The following is a 12,792-nucleotide window of genomic DNA, read 5'->3' as shown; positions in this document are numbered from 1 at the left end:
TCCTTCGATATATGGATTCTTTGCAGTCAGAACCAGGGGCCTCTGGGCACATCATTTGGCCATTTTCCCTGGGAAAGAAAACTCAGCAGTCCAGGTTCCTGATGTCAGTTTGTAGGGCTCCCTTGGGTCTATCAGGGCAGCACAAGTTTGAGGTGGGGACAACTTCGGTGTGGGGTCCATCCTTCGATATAAGGATTTTTTGCAGTCAGGGACAGGGGCCCCTAGGCACATCCTTTTTCCATTTTCCCTGGGAAAGAAAACTCAGCAGTCCAGGTTCCTGATGTCAGTTTGTAGGGCTCCCTTGGGTCTATCAGGGCAGCACAAGTTTGAGGTGGGGACAACTTCGGTGTGGGGTCCATCCTTCGATATATGGATTCTTTGCAGTCAGAACCAGGGGCCCCCGGGCACATCCTTTTTCCATTTTCCCTGGGAAAGAAAACTCAGCAGTCCAGGTTCCTGATGTCAGTTTGTAGGGCTCCCTTGGGTCTATCAGGGCAGCACAAGTTTGAGGTGGGGACAACTTCGGTGTGGGCTCCATCCTTCGATATAAGGATTCTTTGCAGTCTGGGCCAGGGGCCCCTGGGCACGTCCTTTGGCCATTTTCCCTGGGAAAGAAAACTCAGCAGTCCAGGTTCCTGATGTCAGTTTGTAGGGCTCCCTTGGGTCTATCAGGGCAGCACAAGTTTGAGGTGGGGACAACTTCGGTGTGGGGTCCATCCTTCGATATAAGGATTTTTTGTAGTGAGGCCCCAGCCCAGGGCCAGGGGCCCCAGGGCACATCCTTTTTCCATTTTCCCTGGGAAAGAAAACTCATCAGTCCAAGTTCCTGATGTCAGTTTGTAGGGCTCCCTTGGGTCTATCAGGGCAGCACAAGTTTGAGGTGGGGACAACTTCAGTGTGGGGTCCATCCTTCTATATATGGATTTTTTGCAGTCAGGGCCCGGGGTCGCTGGGCACATCCTTTGGCCATTTTCCCTGGGAGAGGAAACTCAGCAGTCCCGGTTCCTGATGTCAGTTTGTAGGGCTCCCTTGGGTCTATCAGGGCAGCACAAGTTTGAGGTGGGGACAACTTCGGTCTGGGGTCCATCCTTCAATATAAAGATTTTTTGCAGTCGGGACCCAGCTTAGGGCCAGGGGCTCCTGGGCACGTCCTTTGCCATTTTCCCTGGGAAAGAAAACTCAGCAGTCCAGGTTCCTGATGTCAGTTTGTAGGGCTCCCTTGGGTCTATCAGGGCAGCACGAGTTTGAGGTGGGTGCTCTTTGGGCCTGGGTTATATTTTTCTATGTTCATATTTCCTGCACTCAGTTGTCCACGCATGGACGCAAGGTTCTGTGCGCTAATTCCAGATCTTTTCCCTAGGAAAGCACGCTCGCCAGTCTTGGTTCCTGAAGTCAGTTTGCGATTTGTGCTTGGGATCATCAAAGCAACCCCTCATCGACATGAAAGCAGCTTGGGTCCACAACACATCCTTCTCCATTCAGATTTTCAAGGGGCAACCCTTTTTTCGTGGCCCCTGGCTCTTGGGCTCTGTCGCTGGCCCTATTCTGTTTGAAACATGGCTCACTCTCTACACTTCCTGATGTCAGTGTCAAGGAGGTGCTTGTCTCTTCCAGGGCAGGGAGAATTCTTGCTGGCAGCAGTTTTTCTCCTGGATAAATCCTGTGCCATTCAGAACAAAAAGATGTAGAAAGTCACTTGGGGCCACAGGCCTTGTGACCCGACCTCTGCCCATTTTCCGTGTAAAACCAACCTCACTCTCCCTGTGTGTTGATGTGTGTTTACTGGAGGCGTGCTGCTCTCCAAAGGCAGTGAGAGTTCCTGGTGGTGGCAGATGTGGTCTGCGAGAAATCATTCACTGTTTGCAATTTTGGTAGCACAATTCCTGTTTGGCCAGGGGAAAGATTGTTAATTATCTTGGCAATGAAAATCTGGCACCCCATTGTTTAAGGGTCTGGCAAAGGCCTGCGTAGGGAAGGGAACACCCCACAGGACCTTTCTTCACCTCATCCCCCACTCCTAGGTGTAGCAGCTCCCCGTGTGAGCAGCTGCTTTCAGTGCAGCTACCTGGGCACACCTGCACAGGGAGCTGCTAATCCAGAGGGGCTAACAGGGGTATCCCAAGTGTCCCTCCAGGAGCTATGGCTGGAACATCCAGCAGGGATCGGGGAGCAGCCGGACCCACCCGGGCACGGAGCATCCCTTTGAGAAAATGCCGAGGGAAGAGCCCTCTTGCCAAGGGGCAGCACCTGAGCAGGCCGGGCAGCATGTGGGGTTCCACGGGAGAGCTTTCAACTTTCCCCTTTTATTGTGTCAGTCCCTCCTTAGAACCCCCAGACCTTCCACAGCGCTCCCAGAAAAATGAGGGGTTATGGAGAGAAAAGGGGTTTAAATTGTGGGAAAAAGCTTCCTTTTCCATTATTTCTTGTGTTCAAATCATGAAGGAATCCATTTCCCCTGCAATTTGTAATGCATGGTGTATTCAATATATATTCAAGTACTGTTTATAGAAAGATTTTTTTTTTTGTTTTTGTTTTTATTTGGTTAGAGGCAGGGCATTAATGGAAAAAATATGTATATACATTTTATTTTGATATCGTTCTAAATATGGAAATATATATTCAATATATACAGATATATATAAAATATAAAATAGAAATAAAAATAGTATTAGGAAGAGATAGACTATAAATAACACCATACATCAATCTACATTTAAAATGTAAATTTGACTATAAATGCTAAAAATAGAAATAAATTTAAATGGAGTTTAAATAAAGGGTTTTTTTAAAAGATTTTTACTTGGATAGAGTCAGGTTTTTATTTTAATCAATATAAACCTTTTAGAACTCTAAATCTAACTATAGAAATATGTAAGCAATCTATTAAGATATGTATAAAAATATAAAATATAATAAAATATAATAAATGGAATAAATGTAAGGAATTATGAAAATACAATTATATATCAATATACATTATAAATCCGAATGTGAATATAAATGTGAAAAATGTAAAAATAAACTCTGTTGAAATGCAGTTTAAGAGGAAAGGTTTTTTCTTTCGGTTCCTATCGGGTCAGAGGCAGGGTTTTTGTTCCGTTCTTTCCCGCGCGGATCTTTGGGGCATTCGCTGCTGACGGCTCAGTGCTGCCGCCGTGTGGGCAGAGAGCGGCACTGCAGCCCGCCGCCCGCGGCCGCCATCTTAGGAGTGGCGAGGACGTTGAAATTCGAGGACCCGTGTCTGTTTTTTACACTGCCTGAATTGCCCGCACCGCCGGCGCCCCGCAACGGGATTTTCCGCGGCGTTTCTGGTATCGTGCACACGGGCCGTGGGGTCAGCAGCGCCGCAAGCGTGCGGGTTTTTGGCGGGAGCCGACAGGCATCAGCAGAAACGCCTGTCACCATCACGGTCCCCACGGGCCGCCATCTTGTCGCGGACTCACTTGACAAGTGCTGCCGCCTTGTGGACACAGGGCGGTACTGCAGCCCCGCAGCCAGCGCGACCCCAAAACCATCGGGACGGCCCTGGAACGCCCAAAATTCCTTTCGGGACCCCAAAAACACCCCTGGGACCCCCAAAATTCCCTTCGGGACCCAGAACACCCCCTGGGACCCCCAAAATTCCCTTCAGAACCCAGAAAACCCCCCTGGGACCACCAAAATTCCCTTCAGGACCCCGAAAACCCCCCTGGGACCCCCAAAATTCCAAGCAGGGTCCCCGAAATTCATCCTGGGAAGCCCCAAAACTCTTTGAGACCCCAAAATTCCCTTCAAGATGCCAAAATTCCTCATGGGACCCCCCAAAACCCCACTGAGACCCCCAAAATTCCCATCAGGGTCACCAAAATTATTTCTGGGACTCCCAAAAACTTGGTGAGACCCCAAAATTCTTTTCAGGACCCCAAAACCTCACCCAGGACCCAAAAAATTCTACTCCGGACCCCCAAAATTCCCCCCAAAAACCCCCAGAGACCCTCAAAATTCTCCCCAGGACTCCAAAAACCCCCTTGGACGCTCAAAATTCCCTTCGGGACGCCAAACGCCCCCCCTGGGACTCCCAAAATTCCATTCGGGCCCCCAAAAACCCCACTGGGACCCCCAAAATTCCCATCAGGGTCCCCAAAATTCCTTCTGGGACCTCCCAAAAACTTCGTGAGACACCAAAACTTCCTTCAGGACCCCAAAAGTCCTCATGGGACCCTCCAAAAAGTCCCAGAGACCCCAAAATTCTCTTCAGTAACCAAACTCCCCCCTGGGACTCCCAAAATTCTACACGGGACCCCCAAAATTCCTCCCAAAAACCGCCTGGGACCCCCAAAATTCTCCCCAGGACTCCAAAACCCCCCCTGGGACCCAAAAAAACCTATCAGGGACCCCGAAATTCCACCTGGGACCCCCAAAAACCCCCTGAGACCCCTAAAATTCCCATCAGGACCCCAACCCACCCCCGTGGGATCCCCAAAATTCTACCCGGGACCCCCAAAATTCCTCCCAAAAACCCCCTGGGACGCCCAAAATTCCCTTCAGCACCACAAAACCCCCCCTGGGACTCCCAAAATTCCCATTAGGACCCCAAAACCCCCCCTGGGACCCCCAAAATTCCCTTCAAAACCCCAAACCCTCCCCCAGGACCCACAAAATTCTACTCGGGACCCCCAAAATTCCTCCCAAAAAAACCCTGAGACCCTGAAAATTCTCCCCAGGACTCCAAAACTCCCCCTGGGACAGCCAAAATTCCCTTTGCGACCCCAAAACCCCCCGTGGGACCCACAAAATTCTACCCGGGACTCCCAAAATTCCTCCCAAAACCCCCCTAGAACTCCCAAAATTCCCTTCGGGACCCCAAAACCCCCCCTGGGACCCCAAAAATTCCCTTCAGGACCCCAAAATTCCTCCTGGGAGCCCACAAATACTTCCAGAGACCCCCAAAATTCTCTTCAGAACCCCAAACCCGCCCCAAGACCCACAAAATTCTACTCTGGACCCCCAAAATTCCTCCCAAAAAACCCCTGAGACCCACAAAATTCTCCCCAGGACTCCAAAACCCCCCTTGGGACTCCCAAAATTCCCTTCAGAACCCCAAACCCACCCCCAGGACCCCCAAAATTATAATCGGGACCCCCGAAATTCCTCCCAAAAAACCCCTGAGACCATCAAAATTCTCCCCAGGACTCCAAAACCCCCCCTGGGACTCCCAAAATTCCCTTCAGGACCCCAAAACCCCCCCTGGGACCCAAAAAATTCTACCCGGGACCCCAAAAATTCCTCCCAAAAAACGCCTGACACCATCAAAACTCTCCCCAGGACTCCAAAACCCCCCGTGGGACCCCCAAAATTCCCATCACGGTCCCCAAAATTCCCTCCTGGGATGCCCCAAAAACTCCCTGAGACCCAAAAATTCCTTTCAGGACCTCAAAACCTCCCCCAGGACCCACAAAATTCTCCCCAGGACTCCAAAACTCCCCCTGGGATGGCCAAAATTCCCTTTGTGACCCCAAAAGCCCCCCTGGGACACCCAAAATTCTACCCGGGACTCCCAAAATTCCTCACAAAAACCCCCTGGGACGCCCAAAATTCCCTTTGGGACCACAAAACACACACTTGGACCCCCAAAATTCCCTTCAGGACCCCAAAATTCCTCCTGGGAACCCCCAAAAACTTGGTGAGACCCCCAAAATTCTCTTCAGAACCCCAAACCCCCCCTGGGACCCAAAAAATTCTACCCGGGACCCCCAAAATTCCTCCCAAAAAATCCCTGAGACCCTCAAAATTCTCCCCAGGACTCCAAAACCCCCCCTGGAACGCCTAAAATTCCCTTTGGGACACCAAAAACCCCCCTCGGGGAACCTAAAAATTCCCATCAGGGTCCCCGAAATTCCTCCAGGGACCCCCCAAAACTCCTTGAGACCCCCAAAGTTCCCTTCAGGTCCCCAAACCCACCCCCAGAACCCCCAAAATTCTACTCGGGACCCCAGAAATTCCTCCCCAAAAAACCCTGAGACCATCAAAATTCTCCCCAGGACTACAATCCCCCCACCTGGGACTCCCAAAATTCCCTTCGGGACCCCAAAACACCCCTGGGATCCCCAGAATTCCCATCAGGGTCCCCGAAATATCTCCTGGGACCCCCCAAAAACTCCCTGAGACTCCAAAATTCCCTTCAGGACCATAAACCCCCCCCCAGGACCCCCAAAATTCTCCCCAGGACTCCAAAACCCCCCATCAGGGTCCCACAAAATTCCCTTCAGGACCCCAAACCCTCCCCAGGACACACAAAATTCTACCCGGGACCCCCAAAATTCCTCCCAAAAAACCACTGAGACCCCCTAAAATTCTCCCCAGGACACCACAAGCCCCCCTGGGACACCCAAAATTCCCATCAGGGTCCCTGAAATTCCTCCTGGGAGACCCAAAACCCCACTGAGACCCCCAAAATTCCCTTCGGGACCCCAAAACCCTCCACTGGGAGCCCCAAAATTCCCATCAGGGTCCCCGAAATTCTTTCTGGGACCCCCCAAAAACTTCCTGAGACCCCAAAATTCACTTCAGGACCCCAAACCCCCCCACCCCCAGGACCCCGAAAATTCTACTCGGGACCCCCAAAATTCCTCCCAAAAACTCCCTGAGACCCTCAAAATTCTCCCCAGGACTCCAAAACCCCCCCTGGGACCCAAAAAAACCTATCAGGGACCCCGAAATTCCACCTGGGACCCCCCAAAACCCCCTGAGACCTCTAAAATTCCCTTCAGGACCCCAACCCACCGCCGTGGGATCCCCAAAATTCTACCCGGGACCCCCAAAATTCCTCCCAAAAAACCCCTGGGACGCCCAAAATTCCCTTCAGCACCACAAAACCCCCCCTGGGACTCCCAAAATTCCCATTAGGACCCCAAAACCCCCCCCGGGACCCCCAAAATTCCCTTCAAAACCCCAAACCCTCCCCCAGAACCCACAAAATTCTACTCGGGACCCCCAAAATTCCTCCCAAAAAAACCCTGAGACCCTGAAAATTCTCCCCAGGACTCCAAAACTCCCCCTGGGACAGCCAAAATTCCCTTTGCGACCCCAAAACCCCCCGTGGGACCCACAAAATTCTACCCGGGACTCCCAAAATTCCTCCCAAAACCCCCCTAGAACTCCCAAAATTCCCTTCGGGACCCCAAAACCCACCTGGGAGCCCCAAAATTCCCTTCAGGACCCCAAAATTCCTTCTGGGACCACCCCCCACAAACTCCCAGAGACCCAAAAATTCCCTTCAGGACACCAAACCCCCCCTGGGACCCAAAAAATTCTACCCGGGACCCCAAAAATTCCTCCCAAAAAACGCCTGACACCATCAAAACTCTCCCCAGGACTCCAAAACCCCCCGTGGGACCCCCAAAATTCCCATCACGGTCCCCAAAATTCCCTCCTGGGATGCCCCAAAAACTCCCTGAGACCCAAAAATTCCTTTCAGGACCTCAAAACCTCCCCCAGGACCCACAAAATTCTCCCCAGGACTCCAAAACTCCCCCTGGGATGGCCAAAATTCCCTTTGTGACCCCAAAAGCCCCCCTGGGACACCCAAAATTCTACCCGGGACTCCCAAAATTCCTCACAAAAACCCCCTGGGACGCCCAAAATTCCCTTTGGGACCACAAAACACACACTTGGACCCCCAAAATTCCCTTCAGGACCCCAAAATTCCTCCTGGGAACCCCCAAAAACTTGGTGAGACCCCCAAAATTCTCTTCAGAACCCCAAACCCCCCCTGGGACCCAAAAAATTCTACCCGGGACCCCCAAAATTCCTCCCAAAAAATCCCTGAGACCCTCAAAATTCTCCCCAGGACTCCAAAACCCCCCCTGGAACGCCTAAAATTCCCTTTGGGACACCAAAAACCCCCCTCGGGGAACCTAAAAATTCCCATCAGGGTCCCCGAAATTCCTCCAGGGACCCCCCAAAACTCCTTGAGACCCCCAAAGTTCCCTTCAGGTCCCCAAACCCACCCCCAGAACCCCCAAAATTCTACTCGGGACCCCAGAAATTCCTCCCCAAAAAACCCTGAGACCATCAAAATTCTCCCCAGGACTACAATCCCCCCACCTGGGACTCCCAAAATTCCCTTCGGGACCCCAAAACACCCCTGGGATCCCCAGAATTCCCATCAGGGTCCCCGAAATATCTCCTGGGACCCCCCAAAAACTCCCTGAGACTCCAAAATTCCCTTCAGGACCATAAACCCCCCCCCAGGACCCCCAAAATTCTCCCCAGGACTCCAAAACCCCCCATCAGGGTCCCACAAAATTCCCTTCAGGACCCCAAACCCTCCCCAGGACACACAAAATTCTACCCGGGACCCCCAAAATTCCTCCCAAAAAACCACTGAGACCCCCTAAAATTCTCCCCAGGACACCACAAGCCCCCCTGGGACACCCAAAATTCCCATCAGGGTCCCTGAAATTCCTCCTGGGAGACCCAAAACCCCACTGAGACCCCCAAAATTCCCTTCGGGACCCCAAAACCCTCCACTGGGAGCCCCAAAATTCCCATCAGGGTCCCCGAAATTCTTTCTGGGACCCCCCAAAAACTTCCTGAGACCCCAAAATTCACTTCAGGACCCCAAACCCCCCCACCCCCAGGACCCCGAAAATTCTACTCGGGACCCCCAAAATTCCTCCCAAAAACTCCCTGAGACCCTCAAAATTCTCCCCAGGACTCCAAAACCCCCCCTGGGACCCAAAAAAACCTATCAGGGACCCCGAAATTCCACCTGGGACCCCCCAAAACCCCCTGAGACCTCTAAAATTCCCTTCAGGACCCCAACCCACCGCCGTGGGATCCCCAAAATTCTACCCGGGACCCCCAAAATTCCTCCCAAAAAACCCCTGGGACGCCCAAAATTCCCTTCAGCACCACAAAACCCCCCCTGGGACTCCCAAAATTCCCATTAGGACCCCAAAACCCCCCCCGGGACCCCCAAAATTCCCTTCAAAACCCCAAACCCTCCCCCAGAACCCACAAAATTCTACTCGGGACCCCCAAAATTCCTCCCAAAAAAACTCTGAGACCCTGAAAATTCTCCCCAGGACTCCAAAACTCCCCCTGGGACAGCCAAAATTCCCTTTGCGACCCCAAAACCCCCCGTGGGACCCACAAAATTCTACCCGGGACTCCCAAAATTCCTCCCAAAACCCCCCTAGAACTCCCAAAATTCCCTTCGGGACCCCAAAACCCACCTGGGAGCCCCAAAATTCCCTTCAGGACCCCAAAATTCCTTCTGGGACCGCCCCCCACAAACTCCCAGAGACCCAAAAATTCCCTTCAGGACACCAAACCCCCCCTGGGACCCAAAAAATTCTACCCGGGACCCCAAAAATTCCTCCCAAAAAACGCCTGACACCATCAAAACTCTCCCCAGGACTCCAAAACCCCCCGTGGGACCCCCAAAATTCCCATCACGGTCCCCAAAATTCCCTCCTGGGATGCCCCAAAAACTCCCTGAGACCCAAAAATTCCTTTCAGGACCTCAAAACCTCCCCCAGGACCCACAAAATTCTCCCCAGGACTCCAAAACTCCCCCTGGGATGGCCAAAATTCCCTTTGGGACACCAAAAACCCCCCTCGGGGAACCTAAAAATTCCCATCAGGGTCCCCGAAATTCCTCCAGGGACCCCCCAAAACTCCTTGAGACCCCCAAAGTTCCCTTCAGGTCCCCAAACCCACCCCCAGAACCCCCAAAATTCTACTCGGGACCCCAGAAATTCCTCCCCAAAAAACCCTGAGACCATCAAAATTCTCCCCAGGACTACAATCCCCCCACCTGGGACTCCCAAAATTCCCTTCGGGACCCCAAAACACCCCTGGGATCCCCAGAATTCCCATCAGGGTCCCCGAAATATCTCCTGGGACCCCCCAAAAACTCCCAGAGACTCCAAAATTCCCTTCAGGACCATAAACCCCCCCCAGGACCCCCAAAATTCTCCCCAGGACTCCAAAACCCCCCATCAGGGTCCCACAAAATTCCCTTCAGGACCCCAAACCCTCCCCAGGACACACAAAATTCTACCCGGGACCCCCAAAATTCCTCCCAAAAAAACCCTGAGACCCCTAAATTCTCCCCAGGACACCACAAGCCCCCCTGGGACACCCAAAATTCCCATCAGGGTCCCTGAAATTCCTCCTGGGAGACCCAAAACCCCACTGAGACCCCCAAAATTCCCTTCGGGACCCCAAAACCCTCCACCGGGAGCCCCAAAATTCCCATCAGGGTCCCCAAAATTCTTCCTGGGACCCCCCAAAAACTTCCTGAGACCCCAAAATTCACTTCAGGACCCCAAACCCCCCCACCCCCAGGACCCCGAAAATTCTACTCGGGACCCCCAAAATTCCTCCCAAAAACTCCCTGAGACCCTCAAAATTCTCCCCAGGACTCCAAAACCCCCCCTGGGACCCAAAAAAACCTATCAGGGACCCCGAAATTCCACCTGGGACCCCCAAAAACCCCCTGAGACCCCTAAAATTCCCTTCAGGACCCCAACCCACCGCCGTGGGATCCCCAAAATTCTACCCGGGACCCCCAAAATTCCTCCCAAAAAAACCCTGAGTCCCTCAAAATTCTCCCCAGGACTCCAAAACTCTCCCTATGACTCCCAAAATTCCCTTCGGGACCTCAAAACTTCCCCCAGGACCCACAAAATTCTACTCGGGACCCCAAAATTCCTCCCCCAAAACCCCCCCTGGGACGCCCAGAATTCCCTTTGGGACCCCAAAACCCCCACTGGGGGCCTCAAAATTCCCTTCAGAACCCCAAACCCTCCCCAGGACCCACAAAATTCTAGTCGGGACCCCCAAAATTCCTCCCAAAACCCCCCTGAGACCCTCAAAATTCTCCCCAGGACTCCAAAACCCCCCCTGGGACTCCCAAAATTCCCTTTGGGACCCCAAAACTTCCACTGGGACCCGCCAAATTCCCATCAGAGTCCCCAAAATTCTTTCTGGGACCCCCCAAAAACTTCGTGAGACCCCAAAATTCCCTTCAGAACCCCAAAACCTCTCCCAGGACCCACAAAATTCTCCCCGGGACCCCCAAAATTCCTCCCAAAAACCCTCCCCAGGACCCCCAAAATTCTCCCCAGGACTCCAATACCCCCCCTGGGACACCCAAAATTCCCTTCAGGACACCAAAACACCCCCTGGGACTTCCAAAATTCCCTTTGGGACCCAAAAACCCCCCCCGGGACCCCCAAAATTTCCATCAGGGTCCTTGAAATTCCTCCTGGGAGACCCAAAACCCCACTGAGACCCCCAAAATTCCCTTTGGGACCCCAAAACCCCCTGCCCGGGAGCCCCAAAATTCTCATCAGGGTCCCCAAAATTCTTTCTGGGACCCCCAAAAACTTCGTGAGACTCCAAAATTCCCTTCAGGACCCCAAACCCACCTCCTGGGACTCCCAAAATTCTCTTCAGGACACCAAAACCCCCCCTGGGACTCCCAAAATTCCCTTTGGGACCACAAAACCCCCCCTGGGACCCCCAAATTTCCTTTCAGGACCCCTGTGGGAACTCATAATGTCTCTCAGACATTTTTAGTGGTTCCAGGCCTTGGTCAGAAGCATATGGGACCCTGGCAGGCAGCTGGAAACAGCTGTGATTTTGAGTTTGAGCCATGGAATGATTTACCAACTTTGGAGGTGGAACAAGCAATCACAAAAGGTTAGATAGTACAGTAAAAGTAATTACAAAGTAGAGGGGAAATTTTTTTAGTATTGTACAGGGGGGTTTTAGCACCGGTACAGGGGGGTTTTCACTTTGTACATGGAGGTCAGAAGTTCTAAGATGGAGGAAAGTGGGCTGATCCTGTTCTTCCTCCTTCTTTTTCCTTACCTCCATGTTCTTGGTGATGTTGGCACTCACAGATTGGTTTAGAGTAGAAAAACACTTGGCAACGTAGGTAGTAGGTACTGGAGAATAATTGTAAACATGTAATACGTAATATATCTTATAAAAGATAGCAGCAGCCCTGGGCGGGGGGAGAGATGAAGAAGACAGCAGATAGAGAGGATGTCAGGGGGTGTGTGTGCCTCTACCCAGGCTGCTGATCAAATAGCCGCAGTCCAAGAACATAATCTGTTAGATAACTAGCGATAAACTGCCTTGAGACTGAACAGCTAAAGCCTGCGGAGTTTTTCTTTGGAAGCACGGGTTGGAGGAGGAATTTCACCACATGAGACCCCAGAGAAAGGCTGGGGTTCTCACAAACCCCAAATTCCTCCTGGGACCCCCCACAAACTCCCAGAGACCCCCAAAATTCCCTTCGGGACCCCAAACCCCCCCCAGGACCCTCAAAATTCTAGTCGGGACCCCCAAAATTCCTCCCAAAAACCCCCTGAGACCATCAAAATTGCCTTCGGGACACCAAAACCCCTCCTGGAATGCCCAGAATTCCATTTGGGACCCCAAAAACCCCCCTAGGGCCTCCAAAATTCCCATCAGGGTCCCCGAAATCCCTCCTGGGACCCCCCAAGATTACTTGAGACCCCAAATTTCCCTTCAGGACTCCAAAATTTCTACTGGAACCCCCAAAAACTCCCAGAGACCCCCAAAATTCCCTTCAGAACCCCAAACCCTCCCCAGGACCCACAAAATTCCACTCGGGACCCCCAAAATTCTACCCAAAAACCCCCTGAGACCCTCAAAATTCTCCCCAGGACTCCAAAACTCCCCCTGGGACGCCCAAAATTCCCTTTGGAACCCCAAACCCCCCCCTGGGACCCCCAAAATTCATATCAGGGTCCCCGAAATTCCTCCTGG

Source organism: Lonchura striata, chromosome 24, assembly GCF_050655825.1.
Source record: "Lonchura striata isolate lonStrDom1 chromosome 24, ASM5065582v1, whole genome shotgun sequence".
In the NCBI taxonomy this organism is placed as follows: domain Eukaryota; kingdom Metazoa; phylum Chordata; class Aves; order Passeriformes; family Estrildidae; genus Lonchura; species Lonchura striata.
Note: the sequence above shows the minus strand (reverse complement) of the source record.